At 35.5% G+C, this 21,863-nt stretch overlaps 1 protein-coding gene and 1 long non-coding RNA gene across 3 annotated transcripts in view; both read right to left on the bottom strand.

Moving 5' to 3' along the window:
• The window catches only part of LOC143211768 (dipeptidase 1), a 342,491-nt gene that overhangs the window by 283,759 nt on the left and 36,869 nt on the right, over positions 1–21,863 (bottom strand). The gene's annotated exons all lie outside the window — the stretch shown is intronic.
• Positions 1–21,863, bottom strand: part of LOC143211769 (uncharacterized) — a 138,865-nt gene that overhangs the window by 92,909 nt on the left and 24,093 nt on the right. Inside the window, exon 1 of the long non-coding RNA XR_013009528.1 lies at positions 533–21,863. This exon is cut by the window's right edge and continues 24,093 nt beyond it. This is a non-coding gene — a long non-coding RNA (uncharacterized LOC143211769). The remainder of the gene's footprint in view (positions 1–532) is intronic.

The raw sequence follows: 21,863 nt of genomic DNA, 5'->3' as shown, positions 1-21,863 counted from the left end.
ATACAATTACAATTACATGTAATTGTAATTGGAATTGCAATTACTTGACGAATCACTGTAATTGTAATTGTGGTCCGCAATTACAATTACTGGTTGAGCGAAAGTAATTGCAATTCCAATTCCAATTACATGTAATTGTAACTGTAATTGTTAGTAGCAGTTACAAGACTTACAAGTAATTGTAGCTGGTAGCTGCAATTCCTTTCCAAACTCCAAACAGACGACGCTCGCGCGTCGCGTGTGAACGTGAACATTCACACGCGACGCGCGAGCGTCGTCTGTTTGGAGTTTGGAAAGGAATTGCAGCTACCAGCCACAATTACTTGTAACTGCTACTAACAATTACAGTTACAATTACATGTCATTGGAATTGGAATTGCAATTACAATTACAATTACATGTAATTGTAATTGAAGATGTAATTAATTACTCATGTAATTAATTCCTGCCCAACTCTGTCCACGCGGCACGTACGTCCGACGTCTGACGGGACCACGACCTTCGCGAACACAATCTACTGGCTAGCACTTACTACTGAGATGGCGACGAAGGGGATAGTGCGGCCGGGCTGAATCACGGGATTTCTGAGTAGAAAACGTCAGCGGCTCTCGGGCAGTAGAACGGCTGGTCCGTGGGTACGGCAGGCCTCCTTCAGCTGGCTTGCTTTCGCTGCTGGTTGGCGGCTGTACCAGAATCTGGCTGGGTCGTCACGGGAACGACGATCTTCACCCGTCCCCGGAAGATGGTGTCGCTGATGATCCTGGGTTCACGTGTGATACCCAGGAACTGTTGCCCACCGTTTTCACTCGTGTAGATGCGTGCGAGTTGACAACTGGTATCGGCGACCGGCGCGGCGCGGCATGCGATACTCGTATAATTAATAAGCGAGAGTCGATTGAGGCTTCTGCGTTTCCCGATGAATCCGGAGGAACGCACCGAGCAATATTACGCTCAGACGTGCAAAGCGGAAACGCAGAAGCAGACGAAATATATGCAAAAGAGTATATTGCAAGCGCGCTGTGTAAGGGCAGGAATTGATCGAGACTCACTGAATGATGTGATAACTAGGCGTATATTATAACGTTCAACGTTACAACGATACAACGTTCGAAACTAAATTACAATTAAGAGAAAAACCGGAACCAGACACGCGCGCGAGAACGATGAGACCGCACGAGGGCGGATGGACGCAAGAGGCGGGAGTACTGTTCGTTGCGAAGTCGGAACTGGAACTGTCGCTGCTTGGCCCTCCTCGGACCACTACGACATGTCGATTTCATCGTTGTTATTAAAAAAGAGAAACGTTAGCGGCTACGGGGAATTGATTATGATATTGGGACTACGAGCTACGGTGAATACGGTGTATGGTTACAGGATGCTTATGGTTGATTATGAAAACGAGATTGCGAAAATATAACGTGGGGTGATTACCGAGAATTATGGCGGGAGTGAAATATAATATGACAGAATACGAAGAACTATGGCGGACGTGAGGTTCGAAGTGTGAGAACTTATATCTAGGTGATTATTATATGTTTAATTCTTACTAACTATACTTATGATCATGGCCACACGTCGGCAGACGTGACAATATCGAATTAATATTTTTTTGATTAAATGGTTAAGGAGGGCTAATATTTTTTAGTATGTATTACATTTTTTGGGGACAATTTTTTGGGGGAGAAAGGGGGGCTCCCCAACACTTTCTTAAATGGAAAGTATTATTGATTCTTTGTTATTGTGATACCTTTCATTAAACTCGATAGCATTTACTTGAACGTTTCTTTTTACTGTGCATAGTATTAATTAAATAAAATTAAGTCGATATCTTTGTTAGATTCCGAGAATACAGGTTATAATACTTTATCTCTGGTACACCCTGTATGTAGAAACACTATTCCTTGATTTCTGACTAGATGATACTGGTAAATATTGTTAGAGTTGATAAGACTAATTCAGTGGAAAACTCTTTTGTTTTAATTATTATTTTATGAAACCTTTCAAACCTTCACCAACATATTTGTGACACATTCCTGATTAAAATGAGACCAAACGTGATATAATTCCAAGCATATTTACTTGTTTAATTCACGAATTTAGATAATGCAGAATATACAGTGGCCGAAATTCCTATAAAGTCATCTTCTTTTTCATAGATATTTTAAAAATATCACCATTTTTGTTGATTTATCGTATATGGTCTTGTGCCTTGTAGACACTCGGATAGAGGGACAGCATACTCTAGACCGCTATGTCTACTATTTACATTTGTTTTGATTTTTTTCTGTGTGGTGCAGAACACAAGTGTGCGAAGTTTCTATAAAGTCACTTAGTGTTTCTCTGTATTCTGAGCAGAGAACTACGGAAAACTGCGAATATTCTAAAAATATTAGTTTTAGAACTCACAGAAATCCTGTTTGTTATAATTTGATTCGCGTGTATGAGAATTCCGAGAGGAAAAGTACTAACAAGTGAAGAAAAAGCATCAATCGATGGTTATAACGATATGGGCTGCTTTATTCGCGCAATTGCTAAGAAAACTAATCGGTCATATACTGTCCTTAATAATTATATCAATTTACGTGACAATTACGGAAAAAATCATCTTAAAGGTAGTAATGAAAAATAGTCAAAGAGACAACAGTCAATATTAATGAGGTCTGCAGCTAAAGAAAGGAAAAATGCAGCACAATTTCGAGTTGAATTGGAGCTCCCAGTAACAACAAGACGTGTGCAACAACTTTTAAATTCTTCTGGACAAAAATACAACGTAAACCAGGCCTTAAAGAAGTACATAAACCGGCCCGTATTGATTTCGCACGGGCACAAAACACAGTGACTTTATAGAAATTTCGGTGAGTGTTGGTGTCGTCGGTACTGATAATCGAGGTTCTACTGAATCGTCAATCGAATTATACTCCAAACTATATCATGTTTGGTCTCATTTTAACCAGAAAAGTGTTAGTGAAAGCTTCATAACATAATAATTAAGAACAAAGAGTATCGTCTGGTAGGGGTACGTGAAGCATAAACGCATAATTATTGTATGTGCAGGAAAACCTTAAAAATTCTAAAAAACGTAGAACAAAAATTGCCACAAAGATTGGGAAAAAGAATTTTTAATATTAGTAATAAGAAGAAGACATGTAGAAAGGCAAAACAAACAATAAGCAAAATACAAATGTGTGCAGTTTTGCAAATGGTTTAATGTCTTCTATACAAAAATATAATAAAGAATATATGTATAGCTCTATTAAAAAATTTAAAATACGCAAAAATGATCTGAAATATTTTATTACAGTTGTAATACTGATATGACATATAAGTCATATGTACAACTGATTATATTGAAACACAAAAGTGATTATACAGGTAATTTAGAAACGAGATCAAATGAATGTTGAATTGAACATTTTACATTGTTTTTGTAACTTCTTATTTGTATAGTATATCTTTCGTAATCATCAAAAATGTTGTATTTAAAAAATGACTTCAAACGACCTCTGGAATGTACCCTTTCAAAAATTTTTCGAAAATTGTTAGGGCAGCCTGTATAAATTTGACATTAAGGAACAAACGAAATTCAAATGAACCTGAAATGACGAAAACAAAGTGTGCGTTTGTGTGTGTTCGTTATATTATGTCTGAACTGCACATATAGATACACATTTATCAACAAGTATATCAATTTTCATTCTGGAACGAAACCATACATTGATAGAACCATTATTCACCAAATGATCTTGAAATAATGAACACAATCTTTATATTTATGTCTGAAAACACACTGCACATATAGATACACATTTATCAACAAATATATCAATTTTCATTCTCGAACGAAAGCGTACATTGATAAAACCATTATTCACCTCGTGCTAATGATGAGTAAACCATTAGACCCCGAAGGGATTTAACGTTTTTTTCGGGTATTTCGCCGTTACAAATTGAGCAGCGATTTGAACCCGATTCGCCAGGCATTGTTAAAAAACTGGAATTGTTTATCGCGCCAGTAAATCTGTATTTTTGCAGCTGTAACGGTGTCCAGTGCCGAATTTTAATCCTCGGCCACAAATTCAAACGTACGATCTGCCGACCACAATTTATCACGGTTACTGACCGGCTTTTCGGAAAAATTGCGGTTAACTACTTTTAAAAATTATTTCTCGTTATGCTCGGATCTGCCGCGCGTGAAAAAAAGTGTAACCCAATAAAGGGAGTGTACGCGGGTAACGTAGTATCGTTACTGTAAAATCGAATTCCTTCGATTTCCCGGCGTAACCCTCAAAGGAATGTGATTACAGTTTTTACGATTCACGGCAGTGAGCGCCATTGACCAGGAAAAGCGTGTAAAGGGCGAGGGGTGTGTGGGCGTTAAAGCGGGAACGGAATATTTTCGGAAATGAATTCGATTAGCGACGAATCTAAATTCAAAGCGGTTACCGGTAATGGAAATCGCTACGATACAATCTCCGGCAATTTTTCGGGACTGCTCGACCGATTTCCCGATATTCTGCGAGTTCGTTTACAGAGCCGACCTATAGTTTCCCCACTGAACACGTGTAATTACAGGGGAATACAAACTCGTCCGAATGTAGACAGAGAATCCGCAGGAAAAGAGATCTTTTCACCTTCGTTTACTGTGCTCTACATGTACTGGGTGTACCAACTAAAGTGTCACCAATGTACTTTTTTAGATGGTATGAAAGCGTGTGCCAAAAAGAAATCATTTGTATACAACACACTGATCTTCGAAGCCATACAAGGTCACAAGTGGAAATATGTCGTTTATAATTCACGATCAGAAATGTAAACGATTTGCAAAGTAAAATAACAAAGCAAAATAGGCAGAAGCTACCAAAAATGTATTATAATTAAGCACAAGGAAGTCGTATTGAACATTTACTGTAGCCTTGTCAATAAAGAATACTTGTAAACACATTGGCAGGAGGTTCTCAAAGTATTTCTTCCAATCGTGACCTTGAAGATCATTTTGACACACGATGCATATGATATAAAAAAAATACATAGCATTCCGTTTAAAAAATAGGAGGTCACTTTCATCTCTGAAAAAATAATGCTGATAAAAAAATTGCATTGTTTAAAAAAGAAAACAGTATAACTTTCTTCTTTTCATTTCTTTGGAATCACAATATTAAAAAAAACGCTGGCTAGTAGTGACGCGAACACTACAGATAGACTGAGGATTTTTGTGTAAAATAAGAATTTCCTAGCCCCATTACAACAAACTGTAGCAAAATAGGAAGTTTTCTGTTTTGATTGGTTTTTAATGAGTTACAAATATTATGGCAATAGTTTTAAATGCATTCAATACGACAACTATTTGGTGTTTCTACCTATGATGATATAGAATATATTTTTTAATGATATCAATGATCGAATACGCTGCAATGAATATTTTTCTGTTAAGATTAATTCATGTTATCTTTTTTGTAGTATCGATATTTGCAAAATGCAAATATACACCCTATAAATACCCAGTATATATTGCAAATATGCTTTTTCAAACTGGAACTCTAGTAATTGATTTAGAAGTAACCTTTAAAAATATTTTGTGCAGCATTACGATTGTAGGAGATTAATGCTGAGTTATATTGCTAGAACATTCCATCTTCAAAGTGATCTTGGACATCTAAAGGGTTAGGGGTCAGTGCATTGTCAAGATTCCCAAGGACGACATTCCAAGGTCATCTGGAATAGACACAACTATCATTCCAAGGGTCTCAGAGTGCAGAGGACCACAATACCAAGGGGTTCAGGAATGTAAAGTGTTACAATACCACTTTGGTCCTAGAAACGCATAGGGTCAGAGTATCAATATCGAGTACCCTTGAGTGTATAATTCATAGTTCTAAAAGTGATATCTGCTAATTTTTAATGACATTTAAAAAATGTGGAATGGACATTTGAATGAAGTAATTAACAAAAAAACATAGGGTGCTATTTAAAACATTATGTATACTAACAATACCACTATAGTATTAACTATAGATATAAATGCTAGATTATAAATAAATTTCATAATAATTTAATGTTACTACTAAATTTTCTATAAAATTAATTCTCATACTAATTTAATGATATTTTAAAATACATATTATTAAATTCTCTTTAAAATTTTTATAGACAATATTATTTCCCTCTAATAATATTGAATCATATAAAATTTCCTAATAGTGTTTAATTTTACCACTACATTTTCTATAAAATTAATTGTTATCAAATTAATTAATATATGATGAAAATTGATATATGCACTCGGCGCACGGTTTCGATCAGTAATACAGACAAAGCGCAATAATTAACTTCTCAACGTTTTTCTGCCAAGAAACACCTTGTGCTTTATAACATCTATGGTCATAAGCATTGAATGTCAATTATTTTCTTACCATATGTATATGGTATACACCTGGCTGTGTATTGTTGGAATAGGCATTTCGTCAAATTGAATTTACCGCCAAGAATCGATTCAACAAACTTCGATCATTGTGTCTGATTTGCCACATGTCAATATACGTCGTTCCAGTAACTGTATGTTTGCTCTCTCTCAACGATCTTCACACACACATCTCAGTTCAATTCAGACCAGCATGGAAAACAGTCACTCAATTACACTCTTTTAAACAGTTATTTATACATAGCAAGTATGTTTTTTCTAAAAGCTTCACTACAATCAGTGTTGTGTTTCCCCTTGTTAAATTTCTATTATATTCTTTTATTATATATTTCCAGACGCAAATCTCTTGATAATGATCCAAACCCGGATCGAAACGTTGATAAGTTCATTATTGCAAATTTGCTTTGTCTGTATTACTGATCGAAACCGTGCGCCGAGAGCATATATCAAATTTCATCAAATATTTACGATCGAGAAACAACAAAATAATTTAATTAATATAATTAATTAATTATGTATAAGCAACTGTATAGTTATGGCAGTTTGAGAGGTATCTTATGAAGTGATCAAATAAGCCAGATAGGTATCCATGGATTTTTCTAATGAATCAATTAATGTACACACAACTAAAAGCAAAGAATTTGTCATAGAAGAATACTGTTCGTGAACATTACGGTGGGTGATTGAAAAGTTCGAGCCACTTGCACAGATTGACGATTTTATGTTAGAAGGAATGAAAATCTTGCTACATTACATTCATATTGTACTTCTATGAAGTACTGAAGTTTTGGAATTGCAAATATACATTTAGCAATATTATACGTCACGTGCTTATAAAAGATTGACTTCATACTGAGACTCGAATAACTCGATCACTGTATTTGGGAAACCATTATTCGCGTTTTCCGCGAGTCAAAGTTACGGGAAGCAAGGAAACAAAATGTCGTACGTTCCGCAATCGCGAAATGAAATCAGTCGGAATTTATGCTACACGGTAAATTCTGATTGTGCAGAATTCTTATGAATTTTACAAAAGCCTAATGAAGCTCTATGCATATGGAACGGAACTCCGATCGTCCTGAAGAATGTTGAACCGGGTTGTTCGTAATTTCCCTTTCATTAGACGAATTTCAACGATACCGGATTAAATCGGTGAAATATTTGTTAACAGAATCAGTACGAAATTGTCGAAGATATTCGCACAACATTTCGTGTCCTTGATTCCTGCGAAATCTTTACCAACATATTTGTGAAACATTCCTGATTAAAATGAGACCAAACGTGATGTAATTTTGAGCATATTTTCTTGATTAATTCACGAATTTACGTGTTGTCGGTACGAATGATCGAGGTTCTATTGAATCGTCAATTGAACGAGCAAATATTCTCCGAACTATATCATGTTTGGTCTCATTTGAATCAGAAAAGTGTCACAAATATGTTAGTAAAAGCTTCATAACATAATAATTAAAAACAAAGAGTTTCGTCCTGTGGGGATACGTGAAACAAATTGTTTTTCACAAACCTGTTCTAAATGTAAACGTATAATTATTGTATAGGTGCATAAAAACCTTAAAAATTGTAATCAACGCAGGAAAAGAATTTCCACAAAGATTGGAAGAAAGAATTTTTAATATTAGCAATAAGAAGAAGACATGTAGAAAGACAAATCTATGCAAAATACAAATGTGTGTGTACAATTTTGAAAATGGTTCGATTTCATCTATACAAAAATATAATAAAAAATATACAGCTCTAATAAAAAATTTAGATGTAACCCCAACAGATAAAATACGCAACAATTATCTGAAATATTTTATTACAATTGTGATACTGAGGGAAATAATCGCATGTACACATTTTAAATATTGTATAAGCCACATGTATAAATAGTTACCGATTGTATTGAAACACAAAAGTGATTATAATTTAGAAACGAGATCAACGAAATATTTGTTAACAGGATCAGTACGAAATTGTCGAAGATATTCGCACAACATTTCGTGTCCTTGATTCCTACGAAATCTAATTAAATTTGATACTTTGATCGAACGTCTCGAATAAAGTGTACACGAAGCTACTAAATATCTTTAACCAGCCTAAACTTCGATCACATTATTATTATTATCATAATCGAGGCTCTAGCCAGGTTCAACCAATATTTAACGTAATGGATTAGCATACTCGTTCTGTGCGGCGAAAGCACTAATTGCACTCCGGTCGAAGGAGATTAACTGTATTATCATGTTCTGTTCTATTAGGTTCGGCTGCCGCTGTAATTATATTCTTTGACAATTGTTTTGTAATATTATTAATCTGCTCATATTCTATTCAATCGCGCTACTAACCGTGTCCAGTTCGCAATGTAAATAATTGTGAACGGCCAATATATAAACTGACGTTATCAACTTTACGAGTTAATGTTCCGTACGATACTACTTTTAGCGATATCATGTTCCAAGCGAATCAAATAATTAATTAGGGTAAATGTAGGTAATATGAAATAACAGACGATATGACGTATAATAAACAATTTTTATAAATTTTTCGATACGAATCAGAAAGTCATTTACGTTTCATTTTTACCTGTAAAAGCTATACAAATTTTATGTAGGACAATTTCGTAGACTTTCACAAGTAAAGAAATTATACTTTTTCATAACATTATGAATAATTAAACTTGCTCGAACAATGTTCGAAACGAAATTTCAAAGTGTGTTATGAAAATTGCTATTCCAAAAACTGAAATATATTTGTTTATTCGTATTATCTATTTCATAAACATTCGCGCTTCAGATTTTTTAAGTATTCAAGATTAACCCCTTGCTCTAAAATATCGTGTCAGACTCGTGATGAAGATTCAGAACAGAGTCTAATAACTATGTATGTTATTAATTTCCTTTAAACCGAGATGAAATTCTATGTTGGTTTTGTTAATGTATAGTTATTGGAAAACATGTAGGCATACAGTAGATATAAATTTTCTTCCTTTTCAGGAAATTACGAACTGCAAAAAAGTTCTAATCACTAAAACCGTAAAATAAATTGTAGGGCAAGGAGTTAAATACAGTTATTAAGAACCGTCAATTTTCACTTCCTTTAAAGTATTAATAAAAATAAGATATTTAAGGTATTAAAATTTTTTCACATGAATTTCATTAAAATTCTTCCACGTTTAGCACATTTTTTAAATCAGACGTTCCACATTTACGACGTGTACTATACTGATTTACATTTTTTGATGAGAACACACATTTTCAAATAATTTCACAAAGCTATTTATTCGAAGCAGTTCCACTTTGCTGATTCTACCTGGGGAACGTATCAAAAGTGAATCCACGCGAAAGTTAAATACGGCAGAACCGTAAGTCTCTGGAAAAACGTGGAAAATGACACATGCACAGAGGCGTCCGCGTTCGCTTGCATTTGTGCGCCGCCGTTCGAATAAGGAAGATCTCGAGATTTGACTCGGGTCCGGGGATATGCGCGCGAAAGTACGAAAACGGGGCGAGATTTCATATCGTGCCGGGCTGCTCTCCGTGAAATGAAAGAGCAGGAATTAAATCCGCGTGGCAGGATATGCACGTTTGATGGAAAAGTAGGTTCCGGTGTATAGTGGCCCGTGTCGCATTTCGCGCCGTTTTACCGCAATCACAGGCGTCATTACTACCTTCGCTGAGCGGCCATTTTTTCGCCGCACGTCAAAACGAATTATTCAGTTTTTTTCGCTCCGCATTCATTTTCAGCTCGGATTCCGTCGTGCCATCTTGTCATTGTTCGATCCCCCATATTCTAAACGGTGTGGGAGCGTCCATTTATGTTTAGATGACATATTTTCACTGTGGCTCTGAAGATTAACAATTTTAAGTTTGTTACGGAAAATACTGTACTAACAATATAATATAGAATTATATATTAATATTTAGATTTATGATCTTTATGCAAAACCAAAACTTTTTTTAGAGATCCGAAGACTTTCTTTCTATAAAAACCATGCAGTTTCCATGAAAAATATTATATTTCGCTTACCATCATAAGAATCATATGTTTTTATCATTTAGAGTGTTATCCGGTAAGTGTTTGGCATTTTAAATTACGTTGAGAATGTTAATCTTTGATTACTAGGACGCTGCCGATTTTATGCATTCATATGAGAAATTGGTAAGATAAATATAAAACAGTAAAAGCATTATAAAAGAATTTAAAAATATTTTCATTATTATGTTCAACCTGTTAGACATATTGAAACAGGAAATAAATTTCTATCTCACTCCAAATATTTAATTGGCTGCAACTGGTGCAGAAAATTTTTATTCGTGTAGGATCCGACATACTAGTAGGAACAGGTTCTCTCTCTCGTATCGGAAGGAATAGGAATTGGGATTTCTCTCTGAACAAAGAATATATTTTCCAATTAGTTTCATACATCGAAAGTTTTCGTAAAATTTACAATAAACCTTTGAACAAGGTTAGCAACGAAAGATTAAAATAATTTTACTAATAAAAGGTTTTCCCAAACAGGCGTCCGGTTTATTTCAACCGTACTCTCCTATTGGGAAAACGACGACGACTCGGATTCACCAGGTATCCTCTATAAGCTCGGCGGCCGGCCTTCATGGCCGTCCTCTCCAAGACGTACAGAGTAACCTGGTGAACCTACTTTCAGGCGGCCAGGAAGCTGCCCTGTTCTTTCCTCTCGGCGGGCGGCCGGCCTTCATGGCCGTCCTCTCCCATTTATCCAGAGAGGCGTCCAGGTGCAACCCCTGTCCTCTCCTGACCTGCCAGGCGTCCGATAGCATTGCTTCGTACTCTCCCTAACCTATGGGCGGCCGTGGTCTTACCTCGTCCTCTCCCACAGGCGCAGCAAAAGTGATTTCTCCGCGATCGTCTACCGGTATTTATACTAGTCGTTGCTAACCCTTGTTTGGGCGTTGTTAGGGATTTTAGAAGTTTCTCGAACATGCGGCCTTCTAGAACATTCGGTCGCGGCGCGATTCTTTTCTTAATCTCAGGGTAGTGCCGAGGCGGATTGGCACCCCTGGGGTTGTCTCGTTCCTCGTCGCGTTACATTCGGCATAAAAATTCACAGTCCAATTATTATTATGAGGCTTCACCTACCTACGTATAGATAATATAATTTTAAAATAATATTCATGTTTCTCTCTCTCTCAAATTAAATGAAAAACTGTAACCGATTCAATTTTATAACGAGTTTAATACACACGTTTTTATACGCATATAAATTTTAATGAAATATTTCAATAAAAAGTTTTATTCCTACGAATAAAACAGACAATAAGTACGTACAAAATCAATAATCAATCAATCTTCATTCATGCACATAATTTTTGCTGTGCCGCGTATTATGAAAACTCTATTATTATCGTTTTCCGTTCATATTACCTCGTATTGCATTATTTTGCATTTGCTTCACCTTCCTTCTCTCTTTGTACACTCCTTCTCTGCATTTATTGTTTATGGCCTTCTATTGTATTCAGATCTGTTCTATTTTAATATACCATATTTTAATTTTGAAATCCGTATTTTAATAATTGAACAACCTCACGATCTAATATTTCAATCTACTCACGTATGGATATGCAATTCTAACACTCAACAAATCTCATTCAAACAGAGTCGTGTTTATACAAATTAAATTGTTAACGTTGATTTCTTTATCGAAATGTACCCGTAGAAATTTTACAAAATCAAAAATGTTTAAAGATACAAGAAGATTAGATTTGTTGTAACTAGACTGCGGACCTTTATGCATTTATGGCTTCTGAAAATTTTCAAAGAATGCCAGACAATATCTTTTAATAGAGTTCAGTCAAATTTTGGTATATTTCAGATCTACCAAGGCTACTACCACTGAAAATAGTATTCTATTTTGTTCCGCCTTCTTAAAAATCGTCTCGAAAAATTGCAAATTGCATAAACTTAATATTGTACTTTGCATACCTTAATCAAATTCAATGTACCCAGTATCATATATCGTTATAAAGAATAATTCCTCAATCGATACAAGTAGTTCCCTCATATACAACTGATACAGCAATTATAGTGACTCACATAATTACTCTAAAACACCCTTTAACCCCTTGCCTTACTTACGATTTATTTTACGGTTTCAGTGACCAGAACTTATATTGTAGATCGTAATTTCCTAAAAAAGAAGAATATTAATATAAATTGTATGCCTGTATGTTCAATAGCAGTATATTAACAAAACCAAAATAGAATTTTATTTCGGTTTAAAAGAAATTATTAACAATCATTTTTATCAAAACGTGCTGAGAATTTTCATCGCGTGTCAGACACGATATTGCAAGGCAAGGGGTTAAAACAGAAAACTGTTTCAAAATTAGATCAAACGTCTTCACGTTCTTCTTATTTCCTTAAGACGTTACGTGAATTAGTATATTACTTGAAGAGTGCAAGAATTTTGATAACATTGCTAACAATTTGATAACAATTGGTCGAAATTTATTCTAACTGGGAATTATGAAAATCACTGCTTTTCTTGATTTGTCTCACGTCCCTACTAACGTGTATCATCGATAGATTTGTTGCACCACGTATGTATGTGTCATATTCATTATTCTAATGTTTGCTTGCACTATTTAAATATTAGAATTATTGAACTCCCCGGGCATTAAGAGATTGTGACAAAAATGAGCAGGGGAAACACAAAATAGTAAAAACGTTAGAACTATAAAAATATTGGTATATCATTTCCAACCTTCTAAACCTATTAACCCTTTAAGGACGAGTGTCTAATTAGCACACTTATTACTAGACACCGGATCTTTATGCAAAATAAGAATGTTCTACCTGAATTGCAACAAGCTGAAGTGATATAGACATTTATTTTCTTTGTTAATATGTTATAAATAATGTAACAGTATTTTTAAATTCTTCTAATGTTTTTACTGTTTGGAATTAGACCTACTCGTTTTTGTTATAAATGCATGAAATCTGCTGTCTACTTATTAGATTATTATTTGCCTATTTAGGTTATTATTAGGCTACTTAGCGTCAACTAATTTGGTGGACGGTCACTTATGTTTCAGACTTTTAGTCACAGAAGAAAACCATATTTATTGATGATGCCCGTCCTGAAAGGATGAAGGTAGGAAATACATTTCTATTTTAGTCCAGTGTGGTGTAATTGAAGTAGAAAACTTTGATTGTGTATAAAATTGAGTATAAAGATCCACAGTCTAATCAATATTATAACACACATACATTAAAGGGTCAAGGCAGGAAATAAATTTCTGTTATTCTATAGTGTGGTATAATTGAGGTAGAAAATTTTAATTATGTATATAAAGATCTACAGTCTAATCAATATTATAATCTTAAAGGGTGAAGGTAGGATATATAAATGTGTATTTCATTTCAGTGTGGTGTAATTGAGGTAGAAAACTTTGATTGTGTATAAAGATCCACTGTATAATCAATATTATATAATCTTAAAGGATGGAAGTAGGAAATATAAATTTCTATTTCATTCGAGTGTGGTGTAATTTAGGTGGAAAATTTTGATTGTGTATAAAGATCCACAGTCTATTCAGTATTACAACAAACACACACATTAAAGGGTCAAGAGGGAGGAAATAAATTTCTATTTTATTCCAATATGATTTTGTTATAGAGATCCGCAGTCTGATCAATATTATAACGGTTCAAAGACAATTATCCGATTACATTTCCTAAAATAGCATGCAGGAAGTAATTCTGTAATAAAGGGTGTTTGATTAATTACGCGACACTGTATTTAACCGCGTATACCGTAAACGAGGGGTATAAATTAAAATCTATATCGGTTCTTGCCCCGTGGTACGTGTACTTAGAACGTCCGGGTTCCTCTGGACGCCATTATGTTGGCCACCCCGATAAATTATATGTCCGTTTATTATGCGACTCTGTTTAAACGTATATTGTATACGTATATACATATATATATATATATGTATATGTTCTTCGAGGGGTCAAGTCTGTATGCATATGCATTTAAATGAGGCTTAGGCGTTTCGGAGTTACATAATAAACAGAGGTAATGCAGTGTCCCGGGCCAGTATAATGCCGTTCGGGGGACATCATATAGACATCCAGGACGTTTAGACGGACAATGGGGCATCTCGTGGACATTCTGTAAACGTTTGGGACACTTGGCCGAACAATGGAATGCCCGGGTCGCTTCCTAAGGACCTCCGTGAACCCGCAGGGGGCGGCCGAGACCATCTACGACGAAGAATCCGCTTAAAGCAAATAGTTCGCGATCGTCGGGAAACCGAACCCCTCGCAAACTCCCCGGGTCCAATTCAAGGATCGGCTGAACCCCGATAGGTTCTGTAATTCCATTTTCAACCGTTACCTAGTTAGGCTTGTCTATGGCCGCTTTATTGGAGAGAATGGAGTAATTTGATCATCGTAATTACTCGCCGACTGAGGGGTTCACGATTCTGCGGCCTCTTCGATTAACTTCCGACACTCCGGAAAAAGTTTATGTCCTCTAACGCCGGTAATCTCATGTTTGCTGTTCGGCTTTCTCCTCGGATGTGGAATCGTCGCACAGTGGGGTTTTCGGCCCGAAAAGTCGGAGAAAAGTTGATTTCAAAATTTTGCGTAAGTCGTAGCATTTTTGCTGTCCGATGCGAGGTAGTTAAAGATCTGAAGAATAAGGTTTCAGTATTGTTTTTTTTATTTGTTCATCCGTGAAGTAGTTTACTTCATTGGAAGTCAAGAGATCTTAAATAATCTTTGAAACAGCGTGATTCATTAGCGATTTTCAAGTGTTTTAAGGAAATTGTGTAAATTGAGGCATTGCAGAAGCTTTGCAAATAGGTATACACAGCACTTTCGCGCAGGTTATATTTAGTTACCATCTACATTAGTACAGTCAATAATATTTTAACATAATCAATCATTCCGTAAGGTGTTTTACGATTATAAAACATCATTGACGATTTTGTTATACTATTGAGTACTATCCGGTGCTGTTTCTGGTATCATTACATTCAATAAAGGTTTGCGATCATAAAAGAATTAGTCCCAGATTTTCAGAGATTAAAGATTTATAACTACACTGCGAATCTCTATGCAAAATAAAAATTGTCTGCATTGATTGCGAAAAGTAGAAACTAAATTGAATATTATTTCTTCCCTTAATGGTTACAATGGAGGAGAAATCATATATTGACATCTTCAATTTTTTAAATTTTCCAACGATTTTGAATTTCATCTACTCGATTTTACTATAAATGCATAAAGATCCGCAGACTACTGATCATGTTATTTGCCTAATATAGCACATTCAGCTAACGTAATTGTCAGTACGGTTCGTGAATGATTGATTGATTTCCCTCATGCATTCGAAAAAATAGACAAGCGCGTGAAGGATATTAATCAATCACGATCACCCGATTAAAATGCAAACTGGCTAAGTGTTGAAGACTGAATCACGGCAACCCCAGAGAGCAATAGTTTAAATTAGTGCTGCAGAGCATAAGCTATGGGACTTGGGGACCTCCCTCGCTCTGTTTTCGTCAGTTTTCCCACTCTGTCTTCATCAACTGTAACTACACGCGTATGCATGCTCGGGTACAAACACAACACGAAAAGTAGGGAACGAGAGAACCCCAGGTGTGTCTGAACAGGTTATTATTTTATTTCAAGTAGCTAGATTAAATTGATAACATTTCAACTCGAATCTTGGACAGCATATGATTCTCGCACGCTCTTCACGAATAAATGCACAAGAAGATTCTAGGATCGTACTTCTCCTATTCCTGTTTTACATTTTAAATCAGCAAATTATGTTTCGTCATCACTAGACAGCGGATTTTATGCATTTTAAACAAAAATTGGTACGTACAATTTAAAACCGGAGATATTAAAAAGATTTAAGGCCGCCAGTGTATTAGTTACATCTTAATTAGATAATTAAAAGAAGAATGAAATTTTTATTTGGATCCTGTGTCTTGCAATCAATGCAAATATTATTTATTTTGCATAAAGTTCCGCAGTCTAGTCATTACATGTCTCGTTTATGATGTCACGTTATGATTAAATTTGAACACTGATAACTTCGTGACAAACAATAGTAGAATAATAAATAGACAGCGGATCTTTATACAAAATAAAAATTTTGTACTTGATTTGCAACAAGTATTTGAAAATTCTTCTAATAGTTTTACCGTTTTAAATTACACCCACTCATTTTTGTCATAAATGCATAAAATCCGCTGTCTAATAAAAACAGAATTATTTTAAAGCTGGAAGTCTCTATTTCCATAGATCATCATTACTCTTTTTGTGTATGATATAACGAGTGAAAAACTGAGGACACGTTTTTGGTCGAAAATGCTACAAATTTAATCGTCTGTAAGAGCATACCAAATTTTTTTATGAATGAATTTATATCACAGATTAAAACTTGATCTACACCTTTTTATAAAACCAAAATGGGGAACAAGTTTCGTCATGTAAGGTATTCACGATGGACCTTATATTATTGTAAAATTGGCAATACACCTTCTATTCGAAACTCAATAAATCGACTTAAATAATCGTATATTAAGGTGTCATTGTAAAGGGAAAGCTTCAATTTTCAAATCTGTGGTCGATTCAGCCATGAGAAAAATGTTCTAATGTTTTTAAGACGTTTCAATTATTAACATTTTTTTCTCGAGAAAATAGTTTCCAGTTTCCCAGTCGCTGTGTGATGCAAAAATACCTGAGACAAAAATGAACGAAGTACTGCACATGTAGAAGCTTCAAGCTTTAAAATGAGTCCAGGTGTATCGTAGTATTATTTTTCTTAACGATGTTACCACAGTTTAAATATGTATAATTTCTCGAGAATTGGGAATTTAGTGTTCAAATACTTCTCTTAGATCCATTGTACATCTCACAGTACAAGTAGAAACAAAGGAAACGCTTCATTACTATGAATACTTTATATTTAAACAAGAAGAAGGTTAATTTGCAACTTGAAGACCGCATGATAGTTGCTGCTACCAAATTCCATGATTACTAAACTGTGGATTTTATGCAGTATAATAAAAATGAGTGGTCGCAACATGAAACAATGAAAATATTAAAAGAATCGAACGATGTTGATACGCAACTTTTGGTTGACTAAAATGATTAAGATCCGCAGTCTAGTTATCACATGAAGTGACTCCCATTAATAGTCGGACACTCTTAAAAAGTTTCTAATTTTTAATTAGAAAGCATTGGCAGATTCATAAAGACAGTTTGCTTGTTTGCAAGGATTCTATTTATCAATGTCTGAAGTAGAATCGTCCATGCGCATTTCTGATGAGGAACGTTATAATGCCATAAATATAAAATTCCGTTCTGCTCATTATGCATCGAAAACGCAATATTTTCCACAATAATTTCCACGACTCAGCCTCGTGTATAAATCCTGGAACTTCAAAGGCGAGCGAAGAGAGGAAGAGCTTTGGAAACGGCGATATCAAAAGCAATCGTTTCATTTTAACGAAGCAACCCCCAACCTCGGTTTCGAAATATCTTGGCGTCTTCAGCGTCGAACGTCTACGAACGCGATTGATCGCCGGCAATTACCATAAAATCCGAATATCTCGACGAGCGTTCGTCGATAGGCCACGGCACGCTCGAAGAATTTCACCTGGATGGTGTAAATGCATGCAGCCAGAAGAAGGAGGAGGATCGTCAAAGACGCCCCCTAACATCGTGAAAAACTTGTTCGATTCGTTTGTCTCCTTCCGGGGAGCAGGAAATAGAAGGCGAGAAAAAGAATAGATTTATTATATCGTTTGCCGCCGGCCGCATTGCCTGGACACCGCGATAAATATTTCCGCGCATTCATTCAATTTTACCGCCGTTGGAAACCGAGGGAAATCGATTTATCAGCAGATTCTGATGTTATTGCTCGCTGATGAAATATCCGTCCCTACGCCACGCTTCTCCGTCCTGACACGCCAATTAACGGCATTGCTTTTTCTGAATCCGAAACCGTGTCCCGCTGATTCCATTGTAACGATAAGCCCATTCGACTCGGTGATTCTGATCCGACCGAAAGACTTCGGATTAAAATTTGTTTCGAGCGTTGTCCCGTACAAGATCGCCGCTGGTTCAGGGACAATTAACGGTCTAGTTCGTAAACAGTAGTACGTGTAATTTACATTTGTAAGAGACACGTAGCGATCGTAATGGTACAACGTTCAGTACACGTTCAAAGTTGAAGTTCAAAGTTAAAGTTCAAAGTTAAAGTTCAAAGTTATTCATTATTTGTTTGTTTACACTATTTGAATATTCTAATAATTATTACTATTACAGAAGTTGTGTGCTACAATAAAGCAGAGTAGAATTTTAGCAGAAGTCTTCATACAATTACTGGACTGCTTTATTAGACTTTACACACGCATGACTTTTGAATGACTGAATTCCTAATAATAAAACTTGGATTTTTGGCATTTTCTCGCTAAAATCAACAGGATTATATTTTTAAGAAAGTTTCAAATTTTTGTATGCAGATTACAGTTTATAGCTAAAGTTCACAGTTAAAGGTCTTTAAAGTTCAAAGTTAAAGTTCATGATCAAGCCCACAATTCAAGTTCACAATTCAAGCTCTCAATGCAAGTTCACAATTCAAGCTCTCAATTCAAGTTCACAATTCAAGCTCTCAATGCAAGTTCACGATTCAAGCTCACAATTCAAGCTCGTAATTTAAGCTCACACAATTCAAGTTCACAATTTAAGTTCAAATCCAAATTTAACACTGATCTAAAACGAAGGTTGGAGGCGTTCTATGGTTCAGAATGCTCTTGCAGAAGGCTCGTACTATTCTCGTCGAAGGATCACGGAGTTCTCAATCCTACTTCTCCTGCAATTCCCTACCAAAGCTCGGGAAGAGATAATTTCTTTGGTAGGGATAAATAGGGGACGAATCACCAGTTCGGGGCGTAATCTAAAATTTGTGGAACGTCTACTGAATCCGTGATTTCATTTTCTCACGAAAGCTTCGCAAGACGCTGTACAAAGATACTAATTCATCAGTAATAACTGTGGCAAGAGTTTGATGCCAAGAACGTTAAGGTTTTAAAGTCCAACTTTGCAAAAACTAGGGTGGACACCCCGCTCCACCTTATATGTTTCAAATTTGTATACTGATTTTAATATCATCTATTTCTCATTGTCATAAATGCATGAAATCCACAGTTTAGTATCAACACAGATTATTTGCAGAATTTTAGTTTGATTCCGTAGATAGAAAAGTTATAATTGTTCAACAATTAGATTCTTCGTGTATTGTTGTTGACACTAATCGCTAGTAGATTTTGTTAGTATGGTTTATAAAAAAACCAGGGGTAAAATATCTACGTTTCGGTGTCTTGGATGCTATTAATCACTGAAATGATTGTATTTGAATTTTTGCGCTAATCAATTTCGAAACTGCCGTCAATTTTATTTAGGGCTTGAGTGAGCTCGACGGGGCTGTTGCGTCTCGTTAGGTAATAAATTATAATGGATGGTTTCGCAGCATTAGAAACATAATATGCTAATCTATTTTTGGCCAGTGATTAATCGATCTGTTGACAAATGACTGAGAGAGTTTGGACCGGGTGTAGTTCCGTTCACAAAGGGTAATTAATCTCTGGTAACGAGAAATGCAAATAATTTTCGCTGTCGGAGGATTAGAATTCTTTACAATCTTTTGACCATAACGAGCATCGGTTTTGCTAAACAAACAACTTATAAACATATAAAGTCGTTTCATATGAAAATATAATTAATTATAGTGTTTATTAAATTCATACATTTTCATTTTATCAGCACTATAAATTCTGAGCACTATTTTTTCAAAATTTTGTGTAAGTTTTCATTAAAAAGGAGCTATAAATTTACTACTTTTGGAGAATTATAAATTGATGTAAATTTCAAACATAAAAATATGGGCCTAAACTTGCGAAGCCAAACAAATACAATGTTATTAAACGCCATAGAAATTTTGTGGCGTTGACAAAGGCTTATTATACTTAAACCAAAATTACATCAATTGGAATTAAAAAGAACTATTTCCACTTTTAGAATTGAAATGCATATTTTTAGTTCGTATGATAAATATAATGATTATTTAATGTGTACTTTTCAGTTCATTAACAAATTAATTAACTGTAAAATATGTTTCGAAATTATATATACATTGTGGCTCATATAATTAAAGAAAAAAGTAAATCACTATCGTTAAATAAACTTGTCGTTAAGGAAAGCTACTTCTGAGTCCAATCATTCATTTACTAGTTTCTCTACACGATAATCCTTTATAAAATTACATATTGTAATACAAGAAAACTACCTTTCTAAGAACATAAGTTAAATAAATGTACCATTGTTACTATGCCCATTGCGAGGTTAGTCCTAATCATTTTTCTGTTTAATTTAATGCTTGAACTCTGATGGAAAGTCAGATATAGACTAATAATGTGATACGCGAGCCTCAACTTGCTTTCTAAGAACACAAGTCAGATAAATGTATAATACTTCGCATTGCTATATATATATAGCATAGTCCTAATAACTTTTCTGTTTGATTTATGCTCGAAGTTTCATAGAAAATCAAATAGAGAATAATATTGTGATACGGGATTCAACTTCCTTTCTAAAATCACGAGTCAGATAAATGAACGATCGCTGCTGCAACAACAACCATTGCATATACAATGAACGGAGAATCAGTCATTCTAATAGTCGGCCATGCTAACAATAACACGCTGTACCAGCTTCACCCTTCCAAAAAGCGGGAGAGTTAAAGCGTGGGATCTCGGTTGTTCGAATAATAATGAGCGGTACTGTAGATTGTAATAATAGAAGCGGCCCATGGTCGAAGTGCGAGTATGAGCAACGATGCATACTGAATCATTTCGATGTACCAGAATGAAATTGGATTCATCAAATACGGAAGGATCTATGTAAATACGCGTTTGAGGTTAAGCAGACGTGGATTTAGGGGTCACGCGATAGAGCACCGAAAGCTGATCTGGTATTAAGATCCACCCCATGGGGATTATAAATCAAGACTCGATAATGATCCGTAATAGATGGTTTCCCTCCTTCAGGCTCGCTTCTGGACAACATAAAGTTGCCTTTGCGAACAACGAACACACCCCCTCCCTCGAAATCCTCCGCGCGCGATTATTCACGCCGAACAACTTTCGCCAGCGTCTCGCGAATTAAGCCCCTTTCCCCCCCTCCCCGTCCCACCTACATAATGCGAATCGTGATTGGCCTTCGCCCCAGTTCCAACGAGTTTATAAGCTTACGCTTCATTCAACTTTTTTTTTCTCGCGAACGAGATTGCACGGAGGTGGCGATGACGCCACGCTGCCACTGATGGAACTTCGACGAAGTCTTCGCGAACCTTTCGAACAAACTAAGCAGATTCCAAGAC

Source organism: Lasioglossum baleicum, chromosome 9 (assembly GCF_051020765.1).
Source record: "Lasioglossum baleicum chromosome 9, iyLasBale1, whole genome shotgun sequence".
Classification (NCBI taxonomy): Eukaryota; Metazoa; Arthropoda; class Insecta; order Hymenoptera; family Halictidae; genus Lasioglossum; species Lasioglossum baleicum.
This window is presented reverse-complemented; position numbering and strand designations above follow the sequence as displayed.